At 40.3% G+C, this 11,980-nt stretch overlaps 1 protein-coding gene across 5 annotated transcripts in view; it reads right to left on the minus strand.

Moving 5' to 3' along the window:
• LOC135244904 (muscarinic acetylcholine receptor M3-like) overlaps window positions 1-10,614 on the minus strand; it is a 105,228-nt gene extending 94,614 nt beyond the window's left edge. For 3 of the 5 annotated variants that reach the window (XR_010327091.1, XR_010327093.1, XR_010327092.1), the window contains exon 1: window positions 10,246-10,604. The gene's annotated coding sequence lies outside the window, so the exon portion shown is untranslated. Of the gene's footprint in view, window positions 1-10,245 lie in introns of all 5 variants that reach the window. The other 2 variants (XM_064317573.1, XM_064317572.1) reach the window with 2 other exon arrangements.
• Between the last annotated feature and the right edge of the window lie 1,366 nt (window positions 10,615-11,980).

An 11,980-nucleotide genomic window follows, 5' to 3' on the forward strand; every position in this document is an offset into this window, starting at 1 on the left:
GTGTGTTTCACACTACAGCATTGCAGAAAAGATTCAGTTTGAATACTGTAATTCAAATGCTTTGACCTGTCAAGGTTTACAGATGGAAATGAGTTGTTTAGCTCAGTCGCTCTACGCATGGAGGCAGCCGCTAACATGTTGACTGGCGCTAGCCCTTTGACACGCCAGTGTGGTCAGCCTTTGGCTCCCACGCGAGTCGTGTACACTCTCACTTTTGCTCTCTGCGCCGCAGTGGGTGGCACAGCTATGTCCCAAAAACACCAATATCAAATTAAGGATGATAAAAAAATACGAGGAACAAAATTTTACGATTGAAGCCAATTTAACATTGAGGCAGACCAATGTCCCTGCATAGCAATAAACAATTATGTTATGGGAAATTGGGGTCAACTGACAAAGCAGAGCTTACTGAAGTAATTTCTCAAGGGAACTTATTTCACACCTGAAGTAGTTCTTACAGGTGTGTCCACTCCCTACTGGATATGGGAAGTGACCTTGGATGAAGAGTTTATTACATTGTATTACGCTGGCGCATTTAGCTGGCACTTCTGTTCTGAGTGACATACACAGATTATATTTTTTAAAACAAACAATCAATTTATCCAGCTGGTTATTTACTGGGGCAGTTCAGGTTAAGCACCTTGCTCAAAGGCACAACATCAGCTCCCTACCTGGGAATTGAACCCACAACCTTCTGAGGTCAAGCCCACTTCCCTAAGGACTACACTACACCGCCACACTCACTCACAGGAATAACATGACAGAAAATAATATTTACACCAGCAGCTCTTTTGAGGTTTTAATTAAAACATGGGAAACACTATGGCAGGGAAATTAAAAACATCAGAAAATATGCCTCAGTACATGTCTAAGGCATTACTCATATCCCACCTGTTCTACTGGTGCACTTCGGCTTTGAAGTCACTCTCATCTTTAAGTGCAATTAGTAACCCCGGCAACGACCTGGCAATTAGACCACCCACCCCGGGCCATAACACAACGCAGAACCGGTACGCTTCGCTCCTAGCAGCCACGCTCAAATTACTCGGTCCATTTAGAAACGTTACAACTTTGAAGCACCATCGGGCACCGAATGATTAATGCAGTAGTTGTCGGAGCGCTGAAGTTTTCGGGAGCGAGAGTGAAGCTTGCGTGTCCTTCCTCACAGCTCAGCTGTCTGGCTCGTAACGGGGCAGTGACTGAGGGGTGGGGGACACAGCGTGCTCTGCTGGGCTGTGAATTGGGAATGAGTTTCAGGCTCCGGTCCCAGGAGCTCCTCTGTCATACCCTTGAGCAAGGTCATTAACACAAACTGCTTTGGTAAGCACTCAGCCCTTTGCAAGTCATGCTGGGTGAAGGTGCCTGCTAAACAAACAAATGCAGAACACGCTAAAGGTATTAGCCAGACTTCTCATATCAGTTAGGCTGCATACAAATGTAATTATACTTGCACCCAGGCATATAACTATGGGGAAGTACTTTTTGAACCAATTGACTTAAAAACTGTTACACAACCTACGCTATTATAATCAGGTAAAATAGTTACTGGGACTAGGTGAAGTAGGTTATATTTTGTATTTGGTGGTGTTGAGGAAGGGTCAAGGGTTTGGTTTTACAATCTGTTAATTAGCATAAACCACAACTTGCCATTCTCATTAATTAACAACACACTGTAAATATAGATTTTACTACTGAAGCATCCACTCCCAGCTACCTTCCCAAAAGGAACAGGTTTATATGTTTCTTTTTGCTTCTCTACACTAGACACAGATCTTTGTTCTGTGGACTGGGGTTAGATCATAGCATGATACATTCACCATCAGAGTGTATCAAAGGGCCAACACAATCTTATATTTACAATAAGAGATGCTCTCGTCCAGAGCAAATCTAATCCTGCCCAATAACAACCTTGGCACAGTTCCTTCCCAGGATCCACTGCAGTATGTGAGTTCTCTACTATATGCAATTTACATGGAAGCGGTTAATAAAAATGGTAAAAATAAGGATGACAGAAAGTGTGACACGGGTCAAGCTTACTTCCATAATATTCCATTAACCCGTCTGACAAACACACTCAGAGGAAATGTGTCTGTGCTATGCTCCAGCATGTCTGAGATTACTTCTGACTGCCTAATAATATGCTTTATGATTTGTTTCATGGCTGAGGCAATCGACTGCATTGACCCTTAGTGTGCAGTCCCCACAAGGGAAGTTCTGTTGCTGTTTTCATTGCCAATGTGAGCCACAGTCATCTTCCAACTGCAGCTTAATGGATAATTTTGTTATGAATCATAACCCACATGAACATGCAAATGCTCCTGAATGTTGGGTATGTTCAGTCATATCATTTCTTGGGCAGCTGTTTATCGGAGTGTGGTGTGGTAGGATTATTATAATAGTCTTTTTGCTAAAGAAATGAACAGAAATACAAAATAGTTCAGTATGTCAAGCATGCTGCAGCATGCAAATCAAATGATTAAAATTTCCTCCATTTTCTTTTGTTTGACACAATGCTCTCTTATTTTCTGTTCTCAGTACCATATATTGCCTTTTAAAGTTTTTTTTTTCTAAACACGAACATAAGAATAGGGCAATAAGTAATAATAATAATAAGTAATACTAATTCAGCAGTATACAAGACCACCTTGGATTTGTCTGAAATGCAGTAAATCTCATACACATTTAATTCAGGTAAGAAATGTGAAAGCAAAGCATGTTTTAAATATTCGATGGTTTCTGCAACATCACTCCGTGGACAGAATAGTAAGTCATCTTGATGGAATGACTCACAAAGCCAGACAAAAAAAACTGATATTTTGTGGTCTGAAATCTGACAGGCCTCAGTGCGTACCTGATGTGTGCTTCAGATGCAAGAGGGCGAGAAAAAATAACCAAAAATTTACAAAAAGCACAACGAACAGATGTCTTATAAAATCCACATTAGGTGAAAACATTTTTAAACCATTGGTTAATGTTTTGTGAGCTGAATCTTTCATAATCCAAGAGCAAAAAACCAAAAATGAGTTCCCATATGTATATGTATATGAATGAGTCTCTGAGAACACCAGTCTAGTCTCTCGCTGAACGTGACCCGTCTACTGTCCTGCTTGACTTCTTAGCGTCTTCTCAACATCCTGTCCTGAGGACATCTCAGTGGCTTCCCCTCCCTCTGTACAGACAGAGGTGTTTCAAGACTGATTCATTTTCATGAACCGCAGAGGGGCGAGCGAGGAGAGACTTCACAAATTCACACACTCTCCAAACTCGGCAGGCTCCTACCGCGGGAAACGTAAATCGCCACAGGCACCCCATCGACTCATACCGGCCTCGCACAGTGCAGGGAAGGGATTTCACCATCACATTAGATCAGAAACGAATGTTATTAAATTGCCTTTTACCCCCGTCTTGGTGTCGATTAAACGTGGCACGAGGATAAGACGGGCATGCCGGCATATGATACCTGCTTTTCATAAGACCACTGGGCATGAAACACTGGCAGTAATCCAATCACGTCCTCTCTGTGGGGAGCGTCTCCTGGGTCCCAGGTGCTGAGAGTTGTGCTTTATCTGGGCCTCCTGACAGAATCACAGGCCGGGATTATCCCCCCTTTACTGTGTGTGAGCCCCGATGCAGCCCTCTCACATCTGCAGCACTGAACCGCCCCAGACGAGCAGCCCTTTTCAGGAACCCCGTACCCCCGTTTCCTCCTCTATCACACGTTATCACACTTCCGCTCCTCAAACATGGCAGAACCAGCCTGGGAAAAAAAATACCTCACAGAACACACACCAGACTGCATTCCCAGCCTCTTTCATTCTGTCCAGGAAAGGAGAGAACGAAACAACTCGTTTCTAATGTGCCGCACTGCTCGGTTGTATGTACACTGTGTTATCACACTGCTGGCAAAAACAAACAGAGATCTGCTAAAAACCCAGTGAACTACAAGATGGGGATTAAATGGGTATCTCGGAGAATGGTGGAGCATGTTAAATAAGAAACATTTACACTTCAAATATTGCATTCACAATCAGCTATCCTTTGAAAGCCAACAGCCTGAATACAACACAGTGGCCATTTAAGGATAGAGTAAAAAAATAAAATACAGAGCATGCTACCATGACATCAGCCGTGCTTCCTGTTTGGCAAAGCAATCGGCGAGTGGACGCCTCAAGCAATTAATCAAATTAAAACGGCCATCAAGAGCCATATTACAGTCGCGCTGAGGAGACTCGTTTAAAGTGCTAATGACCTCCAAAGACAGAAAGACCTGTCAGAGCCTACCAGGCTGTCCAATATCTTACCAAACCATCTGCCCACTTTACTGCTTTCTCCTTCTCTCTGTAAACCTCAGGTCTTCAGCTTGTCCTCTCTGCAGGCGTTCTAGTCTGAGGCTGTTTCAATCCAAATGGAGTAGCAGATCGAGCTCCAAAGCTTAAGGTTATTATCTGTACACCAATCTCAACCAAAGTCTCCGCTGCGCTGTGCTATCAGCAGCCTGTCTTAACCAAAATAAACAGCCACATCCAGGCCCACAGGCCAGGTGACCATAAACTGATGCTCACTGAAAGGGGCGGAGTTTCAGCACAGGCAGTGTTACTTTATAGAATGTTCAGCTTACAAATAATATTGAACAGGCCAGTAAATCACGGAGAGTGATATGGCTTTTGCTGGAACTACCTCATTGCCTTGCAATATGCTGCTTTCTCCATGCAGTTACAGGGATTTAACAAGCCGTGTCCACACACGTCATCACTCATATGCCCACCAGACAGCTTTGTTTGAGGAAGTAAATGCTGTCGGAGTCAGCAATGCTACAGACAGGTTCAGACAAGCTTGAACGGCAATTGAGATGCTCACAATTGATCTGTTAGTCAATAATCAGTCTGTAACCTGACCAATGAAGTCAAGGCAACAGCTTATAACTCAAGGGTTGCACATTCGATTACCAGTTGTATCACTGCTGTTGTGCCTTTGAGCAAGGGAATTGACCTGAATCACATACATAAATATTCAGCTGTATAAATGTACTGTACAGTATGTAAAAAACGTTACCCGTGTAAGTCACTACGGAAAAGCACACCTGCGAAATGACTCAATGTAATACAATAACCTCTGTATCAAAGGGCACCTTCCCTGCACAAGATGGAACGAGCATACCTGTAAGATGGGGTCCCAAACATCTACCGTAACTGATATACTACAACAGGTTCCATAACCTGTCAAAGAACATCTTGCATTAAAGTCATTCCAACATCCCATTATCTACACCTGCCTTATGACCAAAGAGAGGCTCCAACTAACAAATACAGTCAGATCCCAGCTTTAATGATGTAGTCGGAGAAAGAGCATAGGTGAACACATTTGCATGATGCCACAAGAATATAAAAGATCAAACTGTAACAAGCAAAAGAACAGGCCTAACCTTTGCAAGAACTGCCTATTGAAGTCAACTCATCATACTCAGTTTAGCAAATGTGGGTGTGCGTTTGCATCAGTTCGCCTCAATTTCTTCTGAAGAGAGAAGCCTTAAATGCATGAAAGCATTTGAAAATAAAGTCTGGACATAACTACCTTTTCAGCAAACCTGACACCCAGTCTTATGACAGGTACAACATGTAATACAACTGAAGCGCACACTTCATAAACGCAGCTCTTCTGAAAGGTAAGACGAGCACTAGAATAATAAGACGCTAACAACCTAATAACACCTCCGTATGCAGGCCAGACTCAAATTATGTTTTTTTAAATATTTTATTCTTTCTTTTAAAAGTTGAAAAAACCACATTTAAAATATCATAAAACAACTAAATAATAAAGACATCTACCTAATGATATGTAATTTATCAAGAAAAAACTGAATTTCTTTCTTGCACTTTTTTTATTTTGTACGTGACAAAATACAACTAATTTAAATAACAAATTAAGTATATATATAATGTTATATATGCTATATAATTAACATTCAAATGAGGACAGAAAAGTAAGAATAAGTCCTTACAAGCAAAGGCTAAAAATGCCCCCTTTGACCTACATGATTTGCATATCAAGTTGTGACAAAAGCCATGTAATTAACTGTTTCCCCAAAGTCAAATGGCAAATAAATGTCATGGCTTTTGTCACAACTTAAAGGTTCTGTGTTTACGGTCATTTCAATTGCTAATTCTAAAAGGGTAATGTGTACTTTGGGAGTTTTTAAGGAAAGTCAGATTCTGTCTCATAGCAACCGCAAGCACAGAATTCTGTGTGTGTGACTTTCAAGTGTGAGAAACACATTCAGTCTTTTTCATAAGCACACTTTTCAATTGCATAACATTATGTTTGTTATTTAAAGCTGAGCACTGTGGAGCAGCGTATAGTAAACTGCATTTGCACTTGCAAGAGGCAGTCGGAACATTAGACAGAGAATGGAGTTCTGAAGGTGCAATGCCAAGCACACGGCAAAATAAGGCAGCTAACAATCAAAATACCCGAGAACACCAGAGTTTGGGCCTCTGGTTCCTTAGCAGTGTATATCATGTAAATATGAAATATGGAATCTTCCCATATTCTAAAGTTAACTTTCTAATCTCCACATCTTCATTCCATCCTCCTAGAAGCCCCTGAAGTCACTGCATGCGAGTGACTTACTGGCCTGAAATTTGGCACAGTGAAGCTCTATGGGAGTCTGCAGTGAAAACATAAGAGAAACAGCTGGGGGGGTGTTTTCAAAGGAGCAATTTACTTTCTCAGGACAACGAAAGTAAAATTTGAAGACAGGCAAAGTATTGCTATCAGCTGCAGACCACCTCGAGAGATTCCCCTAAAAATGTAATCACATTTCAGAAATGTTATTGCTATGTTCAGACTGTTCATTGAAGGGAATCTTTCAAACTGTCTCTCTTATTTAATCAACTCCCAAAAGGAACATTTTTCAAGTTTAGCTGTTTTAAGATTGGGTTTTCATATTTATGTTATGTCACAGTATGGACTCACTAGTACTCTTGAGTATAAGACTCTCTCTTTTGTATTTAAAAAACCTTCTTTACTTGAACTATTTTAATTGTAATGTAACATACAAAATATGCATGACATAAACAGTCAACAGAACAATTAAATCTATTGTTAATTTATTTGAAGCCATTGGTGCACACACACCTTTATTTTTTTTTAGAGAAATTAGTTCTATGCTCATACTTTAGTGTAATTTATTAACAGCTTAAACAGAAAGATAACCAATAATGAACAGTTCCTTTGGTAGAGGGCCCTGTCATCATATCTTTAGTGAGTTCTCAGAAGAGAAATGGTTCTCATTCAAGAAAAGCAACGCCTTGAATTATGTCAATTCAATTTTATAAGATTACCTTTTTGTCCAAAATGTAGCTTTGTCATACAAAATATGCATGCTACTCCAGGACTTGCCCCCTCCTCCCAGCCCCCCCACCAACTGCAAAATACTGCATTGATAATATTAATTATTATTATTATTATTATTAGGACAGTCAGTGATCATTTCAGCTTTCCTACATAACATAAATACCACATTATTTTTAAGTAAACCTAACTGGCAATAAAATTAGCAAGTCATTAACAAGTAATTATATTCTTTTAATTTGTGTTAGTTTTGATCTATAATGAACAAATTATAGTATAATATTTCTGCAAAAGACGCAATTTTGGTTCTATCAAATCATACAGTCACAGAAGGCAAAGGAAAGGAACCGCTAAGGATGCAGAAAGCACCAAATCGACTGCTAGCCCCGCACACTCTAACCCTTGGGCTCATTTAGCCAGTTTTATGCATGAATAAAACAGGAGGGCTTACAGTGACAACATCCATGAAGATCACCTTCAGTGGAGACACCTCGAGATGCAGGTTCACACCAAAGGCCTGTCAATCATTACTGCTTCATGAAATCCAACTGATGCCTTCTGCCAGGGCTCCGGCAGTTGGCAGGTGCAGGAGGGATTTCAGCAAACGGCACAGGCACGAATAGATGCGTCTCCACTCTCATCTACGACACTGTGATATAACAAATGCCTCCAGTCTCAGAGATATTCTGACCTCTGAGCCCCCTCTTAGGCTGGCTGAGTGAGTGGACCCTATAAATCAGGTACGCTGAAACTTGCCAAACACCCGAGCTTTGCTTTTCATGTATAATTAAATTAACCCGTCACAGCCCTTGTGCACAGAGTGAATTTTTCCATTTTTATTCACTTTTCTTTTTTTTAAATAAAAAGGTGCATAGTCAATGGAAGAAATGAACATTTCTACAAAGTTCATATTCTGCAAGTCACCCAAGTTGTTGTATTCACTTAAATCTGTTTGTATTAATGTGTCTCTTAAAGTTGACCCTAACACTAACCTTATCCTCCATAGTGTTATACTGATTGCATGCTGAACTTGCAACTTCTGACAGTCTTTGAGAATGTTCACCACTGTGGACACTGCATTTTTAGTCCAGTGAAGACAGTCAGGGTGAACTGATAACCAAACGGATAACCAAGCCTGGAACCAAGCCATACACACTTTCCGGGGAGAATCAAGATGGGCCAGTGACGTTCAAACATCCACAATCTCTTCCGATTGTGCAGATGAGTGCCGGTGCAGCCCACACCAAAGCCAAGATTCGTGTTCTAGCAATGCACTGAAAACACACGCGAGTTTAAATGTCACCGATGATAAGCCTTTGTTTGTGCTGTCAGATGAGGTCATCAAAAACCCCAAATACACTTGCGCCCACATTAGTGACAGTAAGAAAATTACTCTTAATGTAACACCTTTGCCCACACTAATCGCCCTTTCCCACGTCTTTGAATTCATATCAAATGAATAATTCTGTTATCTCCGGGTTCAAGCCTTTATCCACCACAGTGAAAATGGATTAAATATAGAAAAACAAAGAAGAACCGTGGTAATGTAGTTATCTCGCTGGAAACACAATATCTCGCAGTAAACCTATGGCCCATCTGCCTACCATTGCTAGCTAATGCCACTAAGTAGCTAGGTAAGTAAGTAGGGCAGGTAAATAAATAAATAAATGAATGAATAAATAAATAAATAAATAAATAAATAAATAAAATTTCAATTCCACTGGCTCAACCCCGTGTGTCTGAATCAGAGTTAGGCTATTGTCAGGCTACATTTGCGTACCAATACGTCCTGATGAATTTATAAGTTACAATAAACAGTAGATCATGGAGTAACGCTAATATGAGCAAACGAAGGGATGGTAGTCACAAACTTAAGGACTTCATGACTGCATTACTGAACAATTAGCTTGTTTCAATTAGCCTTGTGCTTTTCAACTCTCTCTCTCTCTGTCTCTCTCTCTCAATCTCTGAGTGTGGGTCTGTGTGTTCTTTAATCATGGTCTTGCCACATCGCATCATTTAATATCAAAAGTAAGCACGCATTTCCGTGCCTTTCCTCTTGAGAGCTTTGAAGTCAGCCGTCCCAAACGCGAAATCCTGCAAGCGCATTCACCATGTAAGGACAATTTTTCGTCTCGTCACCCATCAATTGCAGCCGAACGCCTGCCTGGAATCGATAACAAAACTAATTGATTACTTTGAAAGTAAATGAGGCGGTTCGGATATAGTTGTCCAGATGATTGAATATGTATTACTTTATCACTAAATTTATTAATAACATACTTAGTTTGACAAAAACATTTTCCCCCACTGCCTCATTTATCTTGTCCAATCGCTGTAGCTCCGCTTCGCACAGCAGTAAGCAGTGACTACCTTTTGAGGAAACGAAGGAGCGCAGTGCATTATACAAGCCATAGTGCAAGGATTTCAAAAAAAATATTTGGCAGATAAGGATCGAGCAACATGCGTAGCTATGAAACCAGACAATATGAGCGTGTCCACTTGTTAACGAAACTTCGGAGGAAATAGCCAAGATAAAAACGGGTAAGACCCCGCCGGAAAGATAAGCAGGCAAATAACATTAAACATTACCGACTGTTTTGTCTTGTCCTTCTATATTTCATCTATCTTGCTGCTCTGGGAAATATTAGCCCAGTAGACGCATAGAGGACCACCACATGTAACATTTGAAATTAACAGACAATATATTGATTTGGCATGTCTCGACATATGCAACTGTTTGAGTATATATTAAGTCGTGAATGACGGTCTTTCGTTTCAAAATTATAAACTGGTAAATGCATGCTTAATGACTACCACGTAATTGGCATTTTGTCTGAAAGCTCACACACAAAGTTAAAACATGGTTCGCTTCAAGTAGCAGTGCTTGCTCACCAATATGCGGTCCAACCAAATTGAATGAGTAGAGCGTGGAACAGTTGCAATTGCAAATAAAACGTCTGTTATGTCGAAACAGTCCACGTTTGTTAGGGAGATCCACTTGGAGCCGTGGGTCAGTGCCAAATGCGCTCAGATTCGGGTAGTCTTTCGTCAAAAGTGCTGTCAGTGGTGTCCCCGCACTGCAACCAGTTGTTCACTGGTGAGATGTTTCCTTCCAATCAATAATCACGGAACCTCTGGAATTTCCAAGTGCGCTGGGAAAATGTTTCTCCGGTTGCGTGGACGCGATTGGCCAAGGTGACTACTGACGCAGTGGCAGGTGGCACACCCGTCAAGTAGGCAAAAGAGCTGGTTAACTCGCATGCAGTCTACGTTATTCGACGGAGTTGGGCAGGGATGGTATCGAACTTTTAGTTGAAAAATACCATTATGTTGATGCCGAGGAGTATCCTACCAATCATTATTTTAGTATTCTCATTTTCCATTGACAACGTGAAGCAGTATGCGCGCGGAAGCAGTTTCTAGTAGTGATAATACATCAATGGGAAGTTCTATTACTATTATTATTATTATTATTATTATATCTTATCCGTGTTGCTTTCTGAAAAAAAAATATCTGAGCAAAAATTGTTTGCACATTTGGAATAAAACTGTCCTGACTAAACTGGTTTATTGATTGATCAATCGATTGACTACGTGATTTATTGACTGACCGACTGATTTATTGATTTAACAAATATGAATTGGCTAGTAGGCCTAATCCTCCATGGAATGTAGGCTATGAGTCCATTTTAAGTGAGGTGAGTTTACAGGCTAATTAGAATTGGCGCATCAAGCGAAAGTCGTTTAGGCAAAAAGCAAAATAGTGGATTTTATTTGCGATTAAATAATAAACTGGTAAGCTGTATCTTTATTATTCTTTTGAAATATACGTGATGAAAAATATTTGCATATTTACGAAGCTATGCTAAAATGTGTGTATTAATTTGTTGTCAAAATATCAAGCAAAATATCGTGATCAAAGGCAGTAGAATAATTATAAATTCTGAAGGGGGCGGTGGGGTTCAATCAGAGGACACATTATTCAGAAATATAACATTTTTAAATACAACGATCAGTGGTAAACTGACACACTTGCTGGAGTTGAAAACAATGATGAGAGTCAGTTTATAAAATGTCAAACTCCGCTAATTATTAAACGAACCTATTGAATGAATGGGGGGATCATGTTAAAACTATTAGGCCTACGGCTTAATTACATCAGTAATCATCCTCTGTAGTAAATGCGTTGGCTTTTCCTTAAATTACCGGACGAAAGGAAATTAAATGAAACTCAAATTAGTAAGGAGTATTATTCAACGACGCTTTAACATTTATTTATTTTAGTCTACTGTAAAAAAAGGTTTCTGTTGACTGAATTCTCCACCTCCAGGTGATCTAGGGCACAAGTCCTGGAGGGCTGCAGTGTCTTCTGGTTTTCTGGGTGTTCTCAAGACCGGTCTATTTAGGACTGATTGGCTAAGGAATCCACACACCTTGTCCTCAATGTCATAATTGGCAGCTGACTGAAAGGAAATCACAAATACCTCAATGTGTCCCAAGTAAGCACGTATCGACCTTAATAATGTAAATATCCAATATCTACATTTTTATTTTAAATGAAATACGAGTTTCAGAGTAAAGGAATTGAACACTGCCCTCTAGGGGAGAAAAACAAACTCTCCTATTG

The sequence above is a fragment of the Anguilla rostrata genome, chromosome 18 (genome assembly GCF_018555375.3).
Source record: "Anguilla rostrata isolate EN2019 chromosome 18, ASM1855537v3, whole genome shotgun sequence".
Taxonomy (NCBI): Eukaryota; Metazoa; Chordata; class Actinopteri; order Anguilliformes; family Anguillidae; genus Anguilla; species Anguilla rostrata.